At 44.5% G+C, this 21,166-nt stretch overlaps 1 long non-coding RNA gene and 1 pseudogene across 1 annotated transcript; one reads left to right on the forward strand and one right to left on the reverse strand.

The window, feature by feature from the left end:
* Positions 1-801: 801 nt before the first annotated feature.
* Positions 802-10,299, reverse strand: LOC125401607 (uncharacterized). Its single transcript, XR_015738884.1, has 4 exons — positions 9,947-10,299; positions 5,292-5,426; positions 3,635-3,792; positions 802-2,427 (listed from the first exon to the last, which is right to left on the reverse strand). It is a non-coding gene; the product is annotated as an uncharacterized LOC125401607 (long non-coding RNA).
* Positions 10,300-14,237: 3,938 nt separating this feature from the next.
* LOC148120989 (small ribosomal subunit protein mS29 pseudogene) lies at positions 14,238-15,435 on the forward strand (annotated as a pseudogene).
* Positions 15,436-21,166: the final 5,731 nt, after the last annotated feature.

Genomic DNA, 21,166 nt, shown 5'->3' on the forward strand with positions numbered 1-21,166 from the left:
CACCCTCTCCTCTGTCCAGAGAACCATCTGGGGATCTCTCCTTGGACTGGGGATCCCCTTTATAATCAAGTCTCTTGTAAACCCTAAAATGATTCCCTTAGTTGAGGTATATACTTGCCTGATCCCATATCCATCCTTCCTCCCTCCCCCCCATCCCAGTCCCCCGATCTTTCCCCAATCCTCCCCTACTCCCTTCTCTCTAACCCTCTCCCTTTCCGACAACCCTCCCACCCCCCCATGCACCCGAGGTTACCTGGGACTCTTGTCTATTTCCTACCTCCTGGCGGGTAGCTAAATAATCTTCATCAGGTTCATCTTCTTATTTAGCTTCTCTAGGATCACGAATAATAGGCTCAAAGACCTTTAATTATGGTTAGAATCCACTTATGAGTGAATACATACCATGTTCCTCTTTTTGGGTCTGGCTTACCTCACTCAGTAAAGCGTTTTCTATTTCCATCCATTTGCATGCAAAATTCAACATGTCATTGTTTTTTACCGCTGAGTAAAACTCTAATGTGTATATGTTCCACACCTTTTTTAACCATTCTTCTATTGAGGGGCACCTAGGCTGTTTCCAGGTTCTGGCTATTACAAATAGTGCTGCTATGAACATAGTAGAACAAATGCTTTTGTAGTATGTTAAGGAATCTCTAGGGTATATTCCCAAGAGTGAAATTGCTGGGTCCTGAGGGAGGTTGACTCCCAGTTTCCTGAGAAACCGCCACACTGATTTCCACAGTGGCTGCACAAGTTTGCATTCCCACCAACAATGGATGAGAGTTCCCCTCATTCCACATCCTCTCCAGCATAGGCTATCATTGGTGTTTTTGAGTTTGGCTATTCTGACAGGTGTAAGATGATATCTCAAAGTGGTTTTGATTTGCATTTCCCTGATTGCTAAGGAGGTTGAGCATGACCTTAAGTGCTTTTTAGCCCTTCGAAGTTCATCTGTAGTGAATTCTCTGTTCAGTTCAGTACCCCATTTTTTAAGAAAATTAAAAAAGTAATCAGGACTGCGAGGGATGCGAGCACCCACTGATACAAGGGAACTGATATAATGAGAGTTCACCAAGGCCTGTTGGACTGGGACTGAACGAGGACGTGATCCAACCAGATTCTCTGAATGTGGCTGGCCCGGAGCCTTTTTGAAAAGCCATTGACAATGACACTGGGACTTGCTTCCTCTGCATATACTGGATTTTGGCGCTCCAGTCTGTTTGGACTCTCACCTTTCCTGGACCTGGAGGGAGGGGGGAGGAACTTGAACTTCCCACAGGGCAGGAAACCCTGACTGCTCTAGGGGATGGAGAGGGAGGAGGAGAGGGAGTGGGGGGAGTGGGAGGGTGTTGGGAGGAGGGGCTGAAATGGAAACTTTTATAATTTAATAAAAAATAAATAAAAAAAAAAGAATTCAGCTGCTCACATTAGCTGTACCAGCTAAGAAAGCACATAACCACATGGGGGCAGCAGAGGGTCAAGGAGTCCAGCCAGGATCGAGAGAAAGAGATCCAGCATCGAACTTGTTTACCTTTTGATTTTCATAGTTTTAAGTTGTGTGGTTTTGTATTTGTTAAGATAAGATGTGAGTTGGAACCTTGGCGGGTCGGGTGAGGCCCGCAGCAGGTGACAGAATATGCCATGCAGAGAAAGCTTGAGTGTGGAGTTTACTGAGAAGGTATTGGGAGGGCAGGGTGTGGGAGGGAAGGGAAAGAGGCAGAGACAGAGACAGACAGAGAGGGAGAGAGGGAAGAAGGAGAGACAGAGTAAAGGTGAGAGAGACCGAGACCTGCTTGCCTTGGCTGTGGGCGGGGTGGGGGGCAGATATCAGGACTGGGCAGAGCTTGTCTCTTGAAGGGACATTTGCACCTGCGTATAGTCAGGGAACTACTTGCCATAGGCAGAGGAGTGTCAGGTTCCCAAGGGGCAGAACCAAGGTATGTCTGGACACTAACAGTATCTCAGGTTGGTTGGTTTGGGTTGGCTTTTCTTTGTGTGTGGGAGGGTTGTCTCATGAGCCCCATTGTCACTATGACACAAGGATGTCCTTGATCTGATCTTCATGTTTGTACTGCTCAAATCCTGAGTTTGTAGGCATGCACCACCATGTCCAGGTTAGCTTTTATTTTAAGAGGTGATATTAGACATTGTTCTGCTTAGGTTTTCTTTACTATTATTGCTGAAATATGAGCGTTTGTTATCCATAAAACAACCAGAAACATTTTCATAGAGATTTGAGCTTAGCCTTGAGACGTAGATCTAGGCTAGGTTAAAAGAGAAGAGCAGAGTCTAGATGATTCTATTGGTCTTGACAGGTTTCACAGTCTCTCTGAGCATCTATGGTCTCATCTATTAAATGGAGGTGATGTCAGACCTGGGGTAGAGCATCTGCTCAGCATTTGTAAGACCCATGTCCAATGTCTAACACTGCGAAAGAAAAGAAAATAGTGTAGCTGAGTTTATTAATTTCAGTGGAATTTGTGGTTTCTGTCTGTTGCTTTGATATTGCATGTTGGACACATGTTGAGCACATTCTCCCACTGAGCTCAATTCCCAGCCCTGTTTATTGCTGTTATGGCTTAAAATGGAAATGTCCCCTGATGTCTCATGCTTTGAGTGCTAGCTAGTTCCCCAGCAGCTGTTATTTCTGGAGGCTGGGGGACCTTTAAGAGGTGGGTCCTAGCTGGTAGTAGAAAGTCACCAGCCAGTGGTGGCCATTTGAAGTTAGAGGCCAGTCCCTGGTTCTGGCCCCACTCTTTCTATTTTCTGGTCCACCAGAATGTTAACAGTCTGACATATTTTTGCAACCAAGTGCTAAGCCGCTCTGCCCAGGCATCCCTGGCTTCTCGCCAATCAAGATCTCAATTAATCTCTCTTTCCTTCAGCCATTTTCCTTAGATATTTATGTCATTATCATTGCTAACTAATATGAATACATTTCAACACCTTGTAGGTATGTCCTTAGTAAGTTGGAAATAATATAAAATTGAATTTCATCTCTTTAGTCTTTGGACTAGCACAGCCAAGCCAAACCTACTTAACTTGCTAGCATGTATTTGCTTGCAGCTGGGGTGAAATCGTCTGACACACAGTTTGGTATATAGTAAACTGTATGCTATCTCGTGCAAAATGTTAAATATCTCTAAGAAAAAAAAATTGCTGGTGACAGTACAAACAACCATGCGATGCTAGGGCTGACTGAGAGCGTGGTCCACGGTGACCTCCTACCATCCTGAGATGGTTTCACCACATGTGGCTAGCCTGGAGAAGGACCCGAATTCAACACTTCGAGCTCTGTTTCTGTTGAAAGCAGGTCATCTCACACCAGTGTCACGTGGAGCCGTTGTAAATCAGGACTAGCTATAGTTGTCAAAGCCTTCATGGTTATATTGGGAACGCTTTAGAAGGCAGTGAAAAATACAAGTAGTCAGAGCAGATGGGCTACAGTGGTGAGGACCTCAAAAGCCAGAGCAAGGAGTCTGTCCCGGGTGGACCAAAGAGGGAAGTGGAGTCGGGGAGCTGTCAAAGGTACACCTGAGATGTCCTCATGATTTAAGGTGCTACTGCCTCTGGCTAACAGTTACCACCAATTAGTTGTCTGGGGTTCCTGAGACAGTGGGGTATGTCTGCCTACCTCTTGAGCACAAACTGGCAGCAATTGGATGCCTACAGAGCTGGAGACTCATATAAAAAGTGACCTGGGCAGGACAATCCTTGGGTCCTCACTTCATACCCTGAAGCCTCTGCATCCTATTCATCTGGTGATTTCAACGTGTGGAGCTGAGTAGCTACCTGTGAGGGTTATACACAGATTTTGCTTCATTAGAAAATCAAGTAAAATGAACAGCATCTTTGCAATCAGAAACTCAATAACTGCAGCTACTCGGGAAATGCAATCAGTCACTGTCATTCCCAAAGACAGGGATGCAGGGAGGAGACAATAGTCAGCTAAGGGCTGGCTGTGAACAGTGACTTTGCCCTGGAAAGCCCCTGAATGTAGCGTTCTTTAGAGATTTTGGATAAGCTCCCATTTGGTACAGAGGGCAAATCAAGGTCAACAAGGAACTTCCCCAGGAGACAGTGCCCACCCCTTCATGTCCACATTGAAAGTCCGAGCAGAAGGGTCATTCTCCAGTGATGGCCACAACGCTCATGCCTTGACTCTGCAGGGCCACAGAGGTCTCCCTGCAGTGATTTTTGAGGACACGAGGAGACCTGGCTCTGGGTTAGAAGCCAAGAATCTGGGTCTGATCCTGGGTGAGTGAGTGAGTTCCTCAAGACTTTCAAGGATGAAGTTCCCTCCGGTGGACTTAGAGGCTCAGGAAACACCTTGTAACAGCCTACCTGAGGGATGCTCCCTCACTTCCAGGGGCAGTGCCTCCAAATGCACAAACACATGCTCACAATTCACTCTTAATTAATAAAAAAGCAAAGATTAACAGGGTACCATGTGATGTATCATTGTATGTTATCGTGTGCCTAAATCTGCTCAAACATATCTAGTTTCTCAAATGTTTGTCATTTCTTTATAGAATCATCATCCCAGCCCCCCTTTTTTCATACTATTGAGCATACAGTGTGGAAATGTTGTCATATACTGGACTTTTCATTGAGAAGATTCAAAAGTATTCATTCAGTTTTTACTTGGTACAGTCTCCTCAGATTTCTACTAAGACGACATCATTTGATAATGTTCTAGGAGTTTCACTCTTCCGGCTATGTTGGCTCATGAGTTGGGGCAAATTCTTCCACAGATCTTTATAATTCTTTTTATTTCCACAGACTCAGCAATGCTCCCCTTCCATTTCTGATTTTGGTCATTATGCCTTTCTTCAGCTCAGTCTAGCTGGACTTTAGCTAGTGATTTATAAATTATATTGATTGTTCCCCCTCCCCCCCGCCACCCCCGGGAACCAACTTTGGCTAGTTTTTGCCACTCTTTCTATCTGTTCAGATCTTTATCTCCCCACTTGCTCTGAAACCGAGTTTACTTTTATGTTTTGAGTTTCTTTATGGGGGTGAAATAGGTTGTTGGTTTGAGGCCTTTTAAAACATCATGACTGGACTGGAGAGATGGTTCAGAGGTTAAGAGCACTGGATGCTCTTCCAGAGGTCCTGATTTCAATTCCTAGCAACCACATGGTGGCTCACAACCACCATGTATGTAATGAGATCTGGTACCCTCTTCTGACTTGCAGGCAGACATGCCAGAACACTGTATACTTAGTAAATAAATGAATCTTAAAAACCAAAACCAACCGCCCCCCCAAAAAAACATTGTGTCTCTTTACCAAGTGTACGCTCTCTGGTATTGTTAGCATGGGTATTTAGAGCTACACATTTCCACCAGGTCAAGTTCAGCTGTGGCCTGTGCATTTTGATAGCATGTAATTCATCTTCATTCAGTTCCTAGCTTCCTTTATGACCTATAGAAATAAAGAAAGTAAAAATGAAAACAAACCCGGGATATTTGCTCAGAGCTTACTTATAGATAGCAAGGAAATTGGCCAGTCGGTGTTTAATGTTAAGCAGAGCGTAGGCAGGTGGGCTTACAAATTTGTATTTCTATGTTTCTATATTCCTACACCTGGATCCTACACTTATATATTCCTACTCCTAGACCTTCACAGGAACACTTTCGACATTCTCTGGCAGATCCCATGAGTTGGAATCAAAGCCAAAAAACAAAACAAAACAAAACAACAACAACAAAAAAAAAAACAAGAACGGTAATATTTAGTCAGCTCCTTAAGCTAACACACAAAGTGAAGAAATTATAGCACCTCCATACACATGACATTAAACTTTGTCCTTATTCATTTCTCTCTCCGATGGCCATTCCCTGTGTCCCCTTCCCCACAGTTGGTTCTGTCTCTTTCCCCAGTTGGTTTCAATTTCTGCTTTTGTTTGAATGTACTCCACTACCATCTCTCTTTCCTGCTGTCCGTAAGATCTCCTCCTTTTTCATGATTTTCTTTCTGGTTTCATGATCTACTCATTCTCACATATAAATACACACTCATATATACACTGGTACATACACAAACATATCAGTTTAAATCTAGGTTCCACATATGACAGAGTCAGAAAGACTAATAGCAACTTTCTTTCATATGCACATCACATTTGAAGCTAGCCTTCCCAGAATGCCCCAGGAAAGGACTCGGGATGACTCCGCACCAGCTCTCTTTTGCCTGTGAATCAGATGGGACACATGGACCACACACCTCCTTTCTTCACTCCAGCAAGCTGTCTCCTCCAGTTAGTTAACCCAGTTCTTATCTTCACATTGGTCCTGTTGCAGCAGGCACAGGTTCACTGTCATCTAATTGATCTTTTGATTTCTGTATTTATCATTGGTGCTATTATTTGTGTACATATTTTGTGTGGGAGGGCTGCTATGCCATAGCTTGTGTGTGAATGTCGGATAACAATCGTGTGGAATTGATTCTCTCTTTCATCCTTTTCATGGGTTCAGGAGCTTGATTGCAGGTCTTCAGGTCTGTGTGGCAAAAGCCCTTTGTCCACTGAGGTGTCTCACCAGTCCCATCTAACTAACGTTTCAAAACCCCTTCTGATGCCCAGTCAGAGACCCTGAGGTGAAAACTGGACACCCATCTTTTGTATGGTGGTTTCTAGTTAGCTCCTGGCTGCTTAGCCCCAAAATAATCACACAGAAACTGTATTAATTAAATCACTGCTTGGCCCATTAGCTCTAGCTTCTTATTTTCTAACTCTTACATCTTAATTTAACCCATCTCCATTAATCTGTGCATCACCACAAGTTGGTGGCCTATCAACATAGTTTTGGCATGTCTGTCTCTGAAGGAGGCTCCATAGCTTCTCCCTGACTCTGTCCTTCTTCCTCCCAGCATTCAGTTTAGTTTTTCCCACCTAGCTAAATTCTGCCCTGCTATAGGTCTAAAGCAATTTCTTTATTCATTAATGGTAATCACAGCATACAGAGGGGAATCCCTTTTTCTGTTTAAATAAAAAAAGTTTTAACTTTAACATAGTAAAATTACATATAACAGTTATTAAGCAAGGATTATATTTAAAATATTTGTATCTATTTTATCTTTTATCATGACTAAGGAAAACTATATCTATTCTTCAACTCCATCAAAGACTTTAGAAGGATATAATATTACCTACATTAACAGGAAGTACATTGTAAGTAACTTTCAAAACTCTAGAATTGACAGAGATGTCTTGCTGCCTGGACAGTCATCCAAGGTTCTTCTGTACCATTGGGGCATCCATCTTCAGCCTACAGGCTCATAGTATCAGTCACTTTCTTCTGTGTCCTGTAGAATGTCTGGCCAACTTTTTCAGAAAGCAGGAACCCTGAAGGATGGCCTCACCTTTAGGTAAGTTCAGCAGTCATTTCTTTGTGGGTCCTGCATATTCAGTTAAGCAGTCCAGGCAAGAGCAGCTTCTTGCCTAAATGGCTAACAAACTCCATGAGGAGATTCTTCAATGCCCATTATCCTCTTGAAGTAGATTGGTGCTGCCAGGAGCAGATGTGTTTCATTGTCATAAAAAGTCTTAAGCTCTTAAAACATTTTAAATGCCATATTCTGAAGGTCTCTGAAAGATTTGAAGAATATCTATCTAACTGAAATATATCTCTATGTATCTAGAAAACGTAACTACTATGACTGCAAACTTGACTACTATAGATGACTATCTATTAACCTGTATTTATTAATTATACATTACATTTTAAATGAACTGCACAAACACAGTACTGTAATCAGGAACAGAAATATACATAAAACAAAATTGACTTTAAATTTGTATCAATAGATCAAGATCCACACCAATGCAAAATACTCATCTCTATAGCATATCTCCCTTTAAATGTAAAGAAACATTTACAAACAATATTTGGGAATTTGGGCTTCAAATTACTTCCTTCTGTTTATTGGGTGAAGTGATTTTTGGAGTGTTCATGGAGACCTTTCAGGTGGTCTTGGTTCATCAAACTATGTTAGTCTGGAAGGAATCCATAAGTTCTCATCCTCTGTAGAAACAAAAGCAAACCTCCTTTCCAAAGCAACATATCCTTAGACTCAAATTTTGAACTCAAGATACCTTTAAAACATATATGTTGGTTGAGCTTAGCAGTCCATATAATGAAATGTTTCTCTGTTTCACTGTACTTATCTCATTCACAGTCAAAAAAATTCAAAGAAAACAAAAGAATATATATATATATATACATATATACACACACATATATATATACATATAGACTCTCTGTGTACATTCCATCATTATGTGGCTTATTCTTCTTACTCTATTACTCTTTCTACAAGTTTAATATTTATTTTATTATCTTTACTCCTTTAATCTGTGACTGTCTGTACTCTTTTATATTATAACTGTCTATACTCTTTTTCCTCTCTCTCCTAAGCCTACATGTATTTATCCAACACTGTGACACATTCAGAGGTCTTTTTCATCTGAATGTGTCTTTATTGTGTATCTGTAATTATATTCTGACCAGAGTACTTTTTTAATGTTAAGTGGGTGTGGTTAGGGTCAACATGGCTCTGCCTGTTTGCTCTACCCAGTCCAATAGGGCAGAGACATGTTTGCTGCCTCTGAGAGTCATGTACAATGCCCCATTTTGCCCCATTAAGCAAATTGTAGCATTTTGTTCACAGACCCTATTTAAATGTTTGTAGCTAGACCTCCCAAAAGAGTCAGAGCCATTCATGCTGGTGAACCAAGAAGCCTTCAAGGTGCAGTGCAATTTTTGCTTCTACCAGTGAGTCGGGAAGACTTCTCTTAAAAAGAATTGTGTGTCTGTTTACTTCTTGCGAATAGAACCCACTAAGAAAATGCTGCTACCAAAAAAACATTATTAACTCTGTTCTTTTGTGTCTAGAATACATTTTAAGCTTTCTCAGGTTTTACATGGATTTCAACCACGTTGGCACACCAATCTGTTGGTGGTTTTTGTCCTTCAATAAATACACAGAAATTATATTATATGCAATATTGTTTGGCCAATAGTTAAGAGTATTTCTAGCTAGCTCTTTTATCTTAAATTAATCCATTTCTATTATTTATATTTTGCCATGAAGCTCATGGCCTACCGACAAGGTTCTGGATGGTGGCTTGCGTCTTTCTACTCTGGCAGCTACATGGCATCCCACTGACTCTGCCTTCTCTCTCTCTCTCTCTCTCTCTCTCTCTCTCTTTCTCTCTCTCTCTCTCTCTCCCTCTCTATCTATCTATCTATCTATACACACACACACACATACACATACATGTGTGTGTATACACATATATATGTTAGTATGTGTATGTATATAATTCAGCCTGGAATTACTCTGTTAAGCTACTGGCTGAAAGCAGTTTTTTCATGAACCAATGGCACTAAAACATATTCATAGCATACATCACCTCCCACATCAAATAAGAATTGCTTTGTCTCTGCTTACTAATGACACAAAATGAGTTCTAGAACAAGAGAGGTCTGTGAGCATCTTAAACAACAGACACGTTTGCTCTCAGGTGTGTTCTCTGAGTGTGAAAATGGAAAGAACGTCCTGTTATAGAGCAGGGCGGACATCATCAGACCTCGGCAAACAGGAGCGATGTTGACACATTACTTAGAGTTCTGCTAACTATGGAAACCTCACAGAGTTGTGACCATAGCTCCCTGGCAGTGGAACACTAGACTCAGAACAGGCAGCTGTTTCACAGTGAGAACTTCATGGATTCCGGGAGAGTCACCCATAACCCTTCTGCTCGGTCCAAACTTTTCCACAACTCCACGGCACCAGCGGCACCAAACAGCAGCTCCAGACCCATGGCTCCCTATAAAGATGATGGCACAACTTGTTGCTTAGCCAAGCCAGCTCTGCCCTCTGCCCTCTGCCCACAGAGCTGACACCGGGTCACTGCCAAGGCAAAGGCTTTTCTCACTCACCAGCTCCAAAGAGTTTCTGCTGTAAATAACCAGGGCCAGAGCTTCCACGAAAATAGAAAGCCCTGAGTCTGCTGCTCACTGCAGCCCAGAGCACAGTCACCAAAAGCTGCACAGAGCTGTGCTCCTTGAGGAAAGTATCAAGGAGAGCAGAGACCGGGAGAGCAGAGGTGGGGAGGGTGGGGCCTCTGTGGAGAGTGGAGCAATGAGCCCAGGGTACAGAGAGGAGCGTTCTGAGGAATGTTCTGCAGCTGTCTCTGTCGATAGGCGGAGCTGGCTGGTGGGTAGACATTTTCAGGAAACAGAAGTGAAACTTAACCTCTCTGTGTGCATTCTGGGCAGTATAAACAGTTCCAGGAAAGAGAAAATGAACAGTTTATGACTTCAAGATGGAAAAAAAGCTGAAAGATTCTGGGTCAGGAAGGCGGTTCCCTTGAGGCATGTGAGGGTGTCCCTTGGCCAAAATTCCTGAGGAATGAGCTCTCTGAAGCCAAAGGAGTCCTGGGGACAGGGAAGAATGCTGGGAAGAGTTTCCAAAAACACTAGTGAGTGAGAGAAACAGGTTGCCCTGCCTCATTGTCTGTCTTCTCAGGAGCACTATGACTGACTACCCTCATTTCAACCCAAGGGCACACATGAGCGCGGGGTCTTACAGAGTCCAGAACCATCAAGACAACTCAAGATCGGGGATCAGGTCACACATAATGAAAGATTGGGGTGTTTCTGGGGAGCTCATAGTACTACATAAGGTGGAACTTTGAGAAGTCTGGGTACTCCCTCTGACCCTTCTTCAGTGAGTAGGAAGTCCATGCAGAGCAGAGGGGATGGTAGAACTTGAGGAAAATGAAAAGGTCCAGCTGCTGAGTTGTGGGGAAACCCTCATGGGCTCCCTGGATATTTGGGGGCTTGTAGGTGTAGAGATTGCTGATGGGGGAGGGGAGAGAGCATAAGAAGTTCCTCAGCCTCACCAACCCTCCCCCAATGCTGTGAACATATTTTTTCACAGCTACAGCCTCAAGCCTCTTGTCACCTGGGTTCATTCTCTAGGTCTTAGATCTCCAAAAACCCTAGGACGGTGTGTTCTTCTAAATTGCCTAGACCCTGCAGACGATCCTGCCAACCAGACAAACGCACCCACTGGTGGAATAGTGGCAAGACTGCCTATGGGAGTAACCAACAGCTCTCCGTCGAGTTGGAGGCCTGTTCCACAGAAGGAATTTACGTCTGGTACTGAAAACATGGTTTTTTAAAAGAAAAAAAAAAAGAAGCCGGGCAGTGGTGGCTTGTGCCTTTAATCCCAGCACTTGGGAGGCAGAGGCAGGTGGATCTCTGTGAGTTCGAGGCCAGCCTGGTCTACAGGAGCTAGTTCCAGGACAGGCTCCAAAGCCACAGAGAAACCCTGTCTCAAAAAACTGCAAAGAAGAAGAAGGAGGAGGAGGAGGCTCGAGAGCTCATTGGTCCAAAGGGAGGACCTACTGTAGTGAGCTGCTTTGTGCCGCACCTTAAAGATGGCGCTGACCTTTGCTCTCCACCCCCTGGGTGGAATGTGCTTTCAACTGTAAATAACTCCATACAAGGCTAAAACTAAGAATCTGGCTTGTTTCTGTGTACCTGGGCCTATCCGTATTCCCCACGTGGCTTGTGGGAGTTGGCTACACAGGGGCTATTTTAGATGTGAGCTGGCTTTCCCTGGAGTGAGAAGATTATTCAAGGTTTCCTGATTAAACTGCAATTGAGAAGAGTCCGGTGTCGCGTTTTCCTTGCTGGCCAAAGCTACGCGACAACCTACTATTTTCCTAAGCAGCCCTCTTGCCAAACTGCCTTCTAAATATTTATATTCGTATTTCCAGATGTGTGCCACCCTCAACCTTAGGCAGAGGATCTTCTTATTCTAGTGGGTGGTAGTAACTGCAGAGATTCTTACTCTTCAAAGTGCTAGGAAAAAGTGATTAGGAAGGTCTGCCATAGATGGAGCACCTACATTGAGCCTCCCTTGATCTTTAAGGCTCAGAGAAGATCACAGAAGAGCTGGAAGAAAACTTCTAAGAACTAGAGGATAAAGAGGAGGAGTAAAACAATGTCCCCTGGACCTGGCATGGCTGTTGCACGTGAGCTCACGGTCGCCATGGTTACTCTATTAAGATCCACACAAGATCTAGTCAGTTAAAAATGTCAGGATATTAACTAATATCATTGATGAAAATAGCTGCAAAAGTCTTCAGTTAAAAAAAAATGAGTACAGAAGGTCTGGGCTGATGGTAAGAAATCCACGACCTCCCTGATGCAATTCTCAGGTGGGTTCTAGCCACCCCCAGGTCCAGTCAGGGCCCACAAGATCAGGGCTGGCAGAAGACATCCACCACCCACCTGGCGTCTTGCGCACTGGTCAAGTGGGTCCCATTATGACGAGCAAATTTGTGGTAGAGAAATGGGAAGGAAAGAGAAGCAGAATGGTTCAGGTGCTGTGGAAAGAGGCAGAGAATGGAAGAAATGAAAGCAGTGAGGAGGCGGCTGATGTGGGAGGCCTGCTTGACACCTGGGACCAGGGTAATATCAGAGCCCAGGCTGCTGCCAAGAGCCATGTCTGAGTCCATGGTACTACCACAGCCAGGGTCTGTGTGGGCATCCACAGTCCGTGTTGCCATCAAAGACCACAGGATGCCCCATGCCTGGGCTGCCACCTGTGGCCATGGAGGTGTCCAAGTGCTGTATCACTGCTGGATTCATGCTTGTCTGGGTGGCCTGTGTTATCAACCAGGGCTCTGGTGTTGTCCAAGCTTGGGCTGCTGCCAAGGGTCTTGACTGGGTCTGAGGCCCAGTTGCAACCAGGGTCTGTGTTGATGCTGTGGCCTGTGTAACCTCAGGGGAGCATAGGAACCTTGCATGATGAAAATAGAGGGCCATGCTGAGATGACCCTACCCTCCACTGGTCCTGGTGAAACTAGCCCTACTTCTCAATGGAAGCCACAACAATAGAGCTGGTCCCAGCCCTTGCTGGAGAGCTGGCCCCAATACTCAGGAAGGGTGGTCCCATCCCTCACCACAGGTGAAGGAGAGCTGACCCTGATGGCATGAGCATTGGGGAGCTGGCTGTGCCCCCTCACCTGAAGCAGGCAGCTCCAGTGACCCAGACTGACCAGGTCAGTTACCACCTAGGCCCATAGCCAGACCTTGGGTTGACCCATGCTAACATCTACCCCATCTAGGACTTGTTGGAGTTCAGGAAAGGACTGGTCCTGTGGAATGAATGATACCCACAGGATCTCCACGATTAGAAGCAATCACAGGATATCCCGGAGGAGTTTCTGAGGATGCAGTGAAGACCCAGTGATGATGGTGTACCAGAAACCAGAGGCCTTGGACCAAACCAGTAAGCCATTGCAATGAACAACTAGTGAAGCTGATTGTACAAAAGTGTGTGCTCTGTGACACACTGCCCCCATCAGAGCAAATGAGGAGGAGTTGGAGAGGTGACAAAGAAGGAAAAGCAAAGAGGAATTTTTTTTTGGTTGTTTTGTTCTTGTTTGGTTTGTTTGATTGATTTGTTTTGTTGTTGTGAACTTTCTTTGCGGGGGACACTGCATGAGTGAGGGGGAAACATGGGGGATGGGGAGGTGAGCAGAATTAGGGTGCATGATATGAAATTCCCAAAGAATCAATAAAGAAATTATGTTATAGAAAGAAAGAAAAATTTTAAAAATGTGTACAGGCAAATATCAAAAACATCATCTACCAGGATAAAGTTGGCTTTATCCCAGAGGTGCAGAGATGACCCAACATATGTAACTCAACAAGTGTAATAAATCATATACATGTACTAAAAACTGATTATCTCAGTAGATGCATAAAAGGTCTTGGACAAAATCCACTACCCCTACATAATAAAAGTCCTAGAGAGGTCAGGGATGATGGAGCAGCTTTTTAATCCCAGTACTTGGGAGGCAAAGGTGAGCAGCTTTCTATGCTAGAAAGAGTCAGAATAAAGGGAGCATACCTCAACACAATAAAAGCTGCACACAGCAAGTCCACAGCCAGTATCATCCTAAATGCAGAAAAACTTAAAGCAACCCCTGTAAACCAGGAACAAGACAGGGTTTCCCACTCTCCGCACTCCTTTTCAAGAGAATGCTTGAAGTACCAGCCAGGGCAATAAGACAAGAGTAGGAAATTAAAGGGATACAAATAGGAAAACAAGTCAAATTATCCCTAATGAAGATGGTATAAGATCTCAACAATTCCACAAGAAAACTTCTAGATCAACACTTTTAGCAAAGTAACAGAATACAGAATTAACATGACCGGAGCTTGCTTCACAGCTGCAGGACTGACACCTCGGATCCAGCTGCTGCCAGTGTCAAGGCAGCAGGAGTACTGGTGGTGGGCTCAGGAGAGCAAAGACAACGCTGGCAGGAATAGTAAGGCTCTTCTCCAGCGTCCAGACTTGGACCAAAGGTGTTTGTTACCCTTGAGTGCCCAAGCATCTCAGTAAAATCAGGCTCTAGCTGAGTATCCCAGAGCTGTTTCCCACACCAGAGACAGTGACCTGGCTAAATACAGGGAACAGGGTGAAAGTCAACACTGCAGCAACCCCCTCCAGGATCTGAAGAAGGCTGTTTCCTCATGGCCTGCCTCCTCAATATGTGATGCAGGTGAAGACTTGGTGAAGCTTGTCTGATGGTAGAGAAGCCCCCAGCTCTAGAGCTTCTGGGCTCCCTGGCAAATACTGCTGTTGCCCATCCAGCTGTGCGGTATCTTCTCTTTGGACAGAAGGGAACAGGAAGAAAACCTCAGTCTCGGCCTTGCTGTTCATTTCTGTGTAAAGCATGACCGGCTGATTCTGTATATCCTGGATGCTCATCTTTGGGTTAAAACTGCAGTAGAGTTTTCAGTCCACCTGCAACAAACAGAGCTTTGATCGACGCTTAGAGGCTTCTACCTGGCTGAAGACTTTCAAAACCCAGGATGAGCGCTTCCTGAGCTAGATAAAAGTTCAAGAGAAGCACGTTTGGAAGAAGAGAGAACGCACTGAGAAATGCAGACCTCCATGAGATGTTGTTGAGAAAACACGAGTGAGGAATGCCACAGACATCCTTGAGATTGCAAGGAAGGAGTTAAGGAGGCAGAATCCCTTAGGGCTCTTTCACCTCCTGGTGGCAGAGGATGGAGTCAATGACTTCTGGGGAAGGCTGAAGCTACAAAGAGAACATAGGATCCTGATTGCCCCGGAAGAACTAGCCCTTGCCCACAACCTAGGGAAAATGGTGGAAAATGATTGGCGTGGAGGTGCAATCATGTTGAGTTTGAGCTGAACCGGGTGTCTCTTTAAGTCCTCAACGTCCAGCTCCAATGGAAGAGGAAGGAAGGAGCTAAAGTCCCTGAGCAACTTTAACGGGGGCAGCTGGGGCCAGGGGTGGGGTGCTCTGTGCTTGCTTGTCAGCACAGACACAGTGCAGCACATCTGGAAGACGTTTCCTTCCAGCTCCCTCACATGAGGAAGTTCCTAGGTACACAAATGGACCAGCTGACCGGCAGTGAGGGAACAACAGGTAGTTCATCCTGGCTGGAGCAGCCGGGGACATCACATCTACAATCAGGAAATAGAGCAATGGATTCTTCCTAATGCTCAGGTCACTTTCTCTATTTTATCCATCCCGGGATGCCCTACTGAGAAAATAGTCTGGCCCACAGAGAGGATAGTTTCTCCTACATCAGTTAAAGCAGCCAAGATAATCCCCCATGGGCATTCCTCAGAGAGTCCATCTTCCAGATGTTTCTAGATATTGTCAAATTGGCAATTAATACTGACTACCACAGATATAAACATGTAACTATTATATTTATGTAGTCAGAATTTCCATATCCTTAAGCATTTTTACAGGAAATTTTGTCAATATTATGTGGACATATTGACAGAATTCTTCAATATATTCTAACCAAATATACATACTTTTGTTACTATTACAGCATCATTTCTTAGTTTTGGTGAGTTTCGGCACTTCGATTTGCTTATTATTGATATATCAGAGGGTAATTTTTGAATTTCTTATTGTTAGAGAATTTCATGTGTTTGTTTTTATGAAATGCACTCCATTGTTCCTCTCTCCAGTTCCTTCCTCATCCCCACTGCCATATTTCTATGCCACCTTCACATGCTCTTTTTTTTTTCTTTTTGAGGAAGTCTCACTTTATAACGACTTGTTTGCTTAGAACTCACTATGGAGACAAGGCTGGCCTCCAGCTGAAAGATCGCCAGCCTCTACCTCCTGAATGCTAGCTTTAAAAGTGTGCCGCCACATCTAACAATGTGGTTTTTTTAAAGCCCACTGAGACCACTTAGTGCTGACTGTTTGCACATGGGTGCAGGAGCAGCTACTAGATGGTGGGTAGCATCTCTGGGGACACATCCCTGAGAAAACGGATTCTCCCTTGCCCAGAAGCCCCCAGTTGCCAATAGTCCTCAAAAAGGAATGGGACTTAATTAGCTCTTCTCCCAAGCATGCTACGGTTCTGCAGGTGTTGTTCATGCTGTCACAGCCTCTGAGAGTTCATGTATGCAACACTCCCACAGTGCTCAGCAAATAGTGTTTCCCTGAAGATGTTCCCTACCTCCAACTCTTACAGTCTCTGTCTCCCCTCTTCTGTAGTATCACTCGGTCATGCAGAGAGGATAGGCACAGAAATACCATTTAGAACTGAGCATCCACGATCTCTTATTCTTTGAATAAGAGAGCTTCTCTGATAAGAATTGAAAGATGTACAAGTCTATGAGTATAAAGATGAAGACTTAAGAGAAATTTATTACTATGTCCTTTTAGTAGAATAATAGTATTAGATTCTCCCACTAGGGCCTGTGTCCTAGCCAGCTATGGGTTTTTTTAGCTTAGTTAGCAATACCAGACAGGAGTCTGATCTTGTGACACAGGCTTTACATGTAATCAGAAATCCCTGGCTACTCCCGTAACATCTGTGCCACTGTTGCACATATCTGTTGGGTATATCTAGGCAGAGCACTCATTATTGTAATTTGCAGGAGTCACAGCTGGGTGATACTGCTGATTACTGTTCCCTCCAGCAGCATGCATGGAACCTTACATCACTATGAAAACTAACCAGGAGGGATGAAGCTCCAGCTTGATTTCTCCATGTCCTATGACTCAACTGAGTGGTGCCTTCAGCAATAGGATCTTACTGTTAAGTTCTGGAGAGTAACCAAGAGCAACGACAATAACCTATAATGTTTAGAAGTCTATGGGATCCCAATAGCCAACAACCTAAAAAGAAGTAACCTATACTTCACACTGAGCTTTTTATTTGGTAGCCTATGGTGTCTGGGAGGGGCACTGCCCTCTCCATTGTAGGGTGGCTCCATTTAAACTCATTTTCATATTTTGTGAACGTTCCACAGGAATAGGCTCCCTGTGGCTTTTTCAACGATCTTCAGCGTTAGTTGTCCCTCCCTATATGCCCTCCTCTTGTGAAGGAACTTGTGCCAATACCTTCTTCTCCTTCTAGATTTTTTTCTCTTGTGGCATTATGTTCTTTTCTTTCTATTCCATTGTTTGTAAACTCTGGTAGCTTCTACAGAACAGTCTGGTGTCCACTTGCCTGCCTCTGTGTCCTATTGCAGAGGCTTCACATAACCTGTACTGTGGCCTCAGGCTGAAAATGAGCACGTGGACAGTTGTCCCCCACCCATCTCCCTGTAATACGTACCCCTGCCTTGGTGTGTAGAACAGCCCAGTGACTGATCTTAGCTCCATATTTAATCCATCTCTACATTTTCAACATTTATCATCATGGAGGAAAGACACTGGCTGCCATGTAGGAAGAGGAAAAGTTCAGCAACTGACATGTTCTGTTCTTGGTAAATCTGTCACTGAGCATGCGATAGTTGTGTTCTGAATACAACAAGTGTTCCTGCATATCTCCAGCACATATAACCAGACATGAAGAACAGATCACTAACTCAAACTGTGGCATTTCCCCAGCTCCCTGGGGTTTGAGTTTGTTCTAGATCTGCATGGCTGTGCAAGTGCGGACAGTGGAAGGTTGAGGCCATGGCCTGGGCTTCTATCTGGTTATCTGAAGCACACAGTCCTCCTGTCTCCTTCCATACACAGAGTCATGAAATTAATATATATCTGTCTTTGAACTAACCACAGCTCTTCCTTGGTTTCCTTGTGGGAGTCAAAATATAGTTGTAGCTATTGAAAGTTTGGGGTACAGAGCCTGGCTTCCGTGTCTCAATTATATGGCAATGTGTCACAATTTCACCACGAAGATACTCTGTGATTTGAAAGGGGGAGAGAGGACACTGTCTGTCTTTATCTCTGCAGCAGCAGGGGACCAGTGCAGAGCATTCCTAGAGCACCTGGGGGGTCCATGGTACAGAGGGAAAAGTGAAGCAGGAGTGAGCTGCAGGCCTCGGTGTCTCAGAGAAACCTCACCTGCTTAATTCAGAGCTGAGACATCTCTGAGAGGGACACTATGGTTCTCTCTTTAGTTACAAAGCAAATGATAGGTGACCTCACCATCCTGGATCAAAGACAAAACTGTGTTTACATTCATGTGTGCACATTGCACATTCTGGGCATGTGTGTGTGTGTGTGTGTGTGTGTGTGTGTGTGTGTCTATGAGCTGGTATATGTGTCTACCTGTAAGGTAGGTGTGTATTCCTATGTAACAGTTGACACAGTACACATACCTTCTCATAGTACCCTCCATGTAACATGTGTGGATGTGAGAGCACAAATCCCGCACTTTCTTGGAACAGTGACATGTTGTGTGAAGTTGTTAATGATCAAAGTCATATGAGGAAAACCTTTGCTCCTCCCTCTTCTCTTTTTCTCCTTCTGTTTATTCTCTCTGCCTGAAAGCCCCATCTATCCTTCTCCTGACTAGCTATTGACCATTTGACTCTTTATTAGACCAATCAGGCATTTTAGACAAACAAAGTATCCCAGCATCACAGAATTAACAATGCAACAAAAAAGAATGCAATTTGTCTTTGCATCTTTAAGCAAACAGTCCACAGCATAAATGAATGTAACACATCTTCAAGTAATATTCCACAACAGTTGTGGGCTCAGAGGATGGCACTCAAAATCATGCGGAGGTAAGTCCTCACACATGGGAGTCACATCTCAGTTCCTGAGCTCTCTCCGGCCTTTCCCACTCCTGTGAACACACAGGCTGGGATTCTGATCCACGGTCCCCTGCCTCCTGTCTCCAAGGTGTGCTGTCCAGCTCTCTGCCCCCAGCAGCTCTAAGGACATATGTTCTTACAAGTGGATAGTCCTGTGCTCTAGTTTTTAGTTTTCATTCATAAAACACAAAATAAAGACTGTCTCCTTTCCTCTAATGAGGTAACATGGAAGAATGAAGAAATCAAAATCCATGTTTGCAGTACTACCAAAATAGGGCAGAAATTTAAAAAAAAAAAGGAAAAAGGAAAAGAAAATGGGAATCTGGATTTGAGTCAGGACTTTGAGGACTTCTCACTATGGATCTGCTGACACAGCTCCCACATCCCTGAGAGGCTTCAGTGACACTGAGGACCCAGAACAGTAGCACACATATTAGGCATGACAAGCCAAACCTCAACCATGTGCAAGACATGCTCATACCTAATCACTTCAGAGAGCACAGGGTGAAGGAAGCAGGGCACTGATCAACTATTAAATATTGTTTTAAAGAAGAGAAGGTGAAGACTTTAAACACACAGCCATCCCAATTCCTTCCATAGAGAGAAGACCCCACACACTGCTTCTTAACAATTAACTGTGCGCACATAACCCACAGGCCTGGGGCCCTGAGGAGACACAACACTGGACTGTGACACCCAACGATTTGTGACAAATCCCAGCTTCAAGGACAGAATGGGTGACTCTGGCTGTCCTCTGTGTCTGCACACTACATCCATTGATGAAGTCCTTCCTGCCTAACAGACTGCTAGCTGCCTGACGCCCGGTTCACTATATTCTGCTCTACCGAGGAGCATCTCTACCCAGGAGCATAAAGGGGCAAACAATACTGACTGTGAGACATGGGGAGATGTAGCCCTTGTATCCCTGAGCTGGGGTGCTGGACTCACTGAGATACAAAGCTCTGAATGTCTCCCCCTAACCCTCGTGTTCCCAGGTGCTCGCTTAGCACCATGACATAAAGGAAGTAGGACACAGAAACAGCCTGTTAGTCTCCCAAAGCATGAACTAAAACCTGAAAGAAATGTGCACCAGCTCAAATTGAACATGGAGTAGGCTCTGTTCTGCTGCCCCCCTCTTCTAATCACTATTGGGGTGGGGGGTAATTTGCCAGTCTCCTCCATGAGGACAGTGGCTGTGACTGCAGAGCTGTCCTAGCCCTCTGAAAGGAACAAGGCTCCTGCCCCATGCTCACCACATCACTTTTGCTGGGAAAATCTCCCTCCATTCCCTGTTGTGAATATCACATGATTATTGCTGCTTCCATGACAAGGCCAGAACACCCAGTCTCTGATTGCAGTCAGGAGTTCGCTGTCTGCTCAGCTGACTCCAGGCTGTTAGGAAACTGTGATCTTCCCCAAAACCTGCATCAAACACACTTCCACACTGAGACACATGGTGCAGGGCCAGGGTTCTGACCAGGCATCCTTCATTGCTCCTGTGTTTTCTTGTTTGAAGACTGCTGATAGGTGAGATTACAGCAAACAAACAAGTAGATGCAGAGAGGAAACACAGCAGGCAAGGTTTCAGTGAGCAAGGCCACCATGATGGTCTGTAGCCTTCTAACAGCCAGGATTCGCTGAGTTTGAAGTGTGATGGTGAACATTGTGTTTAGAGGATCAATTTACCATGTTAAGCATGAAAAAACAAAATTGTTCTTAGCTTGTATAAGCCATGAGGAAGTTGCTCCTGCCTTGAATGTGCCCTGTCAGCTAGCCCCAGACAGGACACTTCCTGAAACAGCTAGGCTATGAAAAGTTTCTGCACCCCAATAAGCCCCTCCACCAAGGCAATGATCCAAATCAGACCAAATCAAACCGAATTAAAGAAAGCCCAGGTTTAATGGATAACAACGTTCCCGGATGACTTTCCAGCACCCCAGAGAGTAGTTGGGGAAGGAAGACCAGAAAACCATGTTTGTTCTCTGGGGGCAGTTTAAATACCCTTTGGGTGTGGTCTTGAATATCTCTGGGGAGAGGTCATCATTTGGCAGGCTTTCTTATGGGTGGAGTCTGGACTG

This window comes from Myodes glareolus, chromosome 9 (assembly GCF_982192425.1).
Source record: "Myodes glareolus chromosome 9, mMyoGla1.1, whole genome shotgun sequence".
NCBI lineage: Eukaryota > Metazoa > Chordata > Mammalia > Rodentia > Cricetidae > Myodes > Myodes glareolus.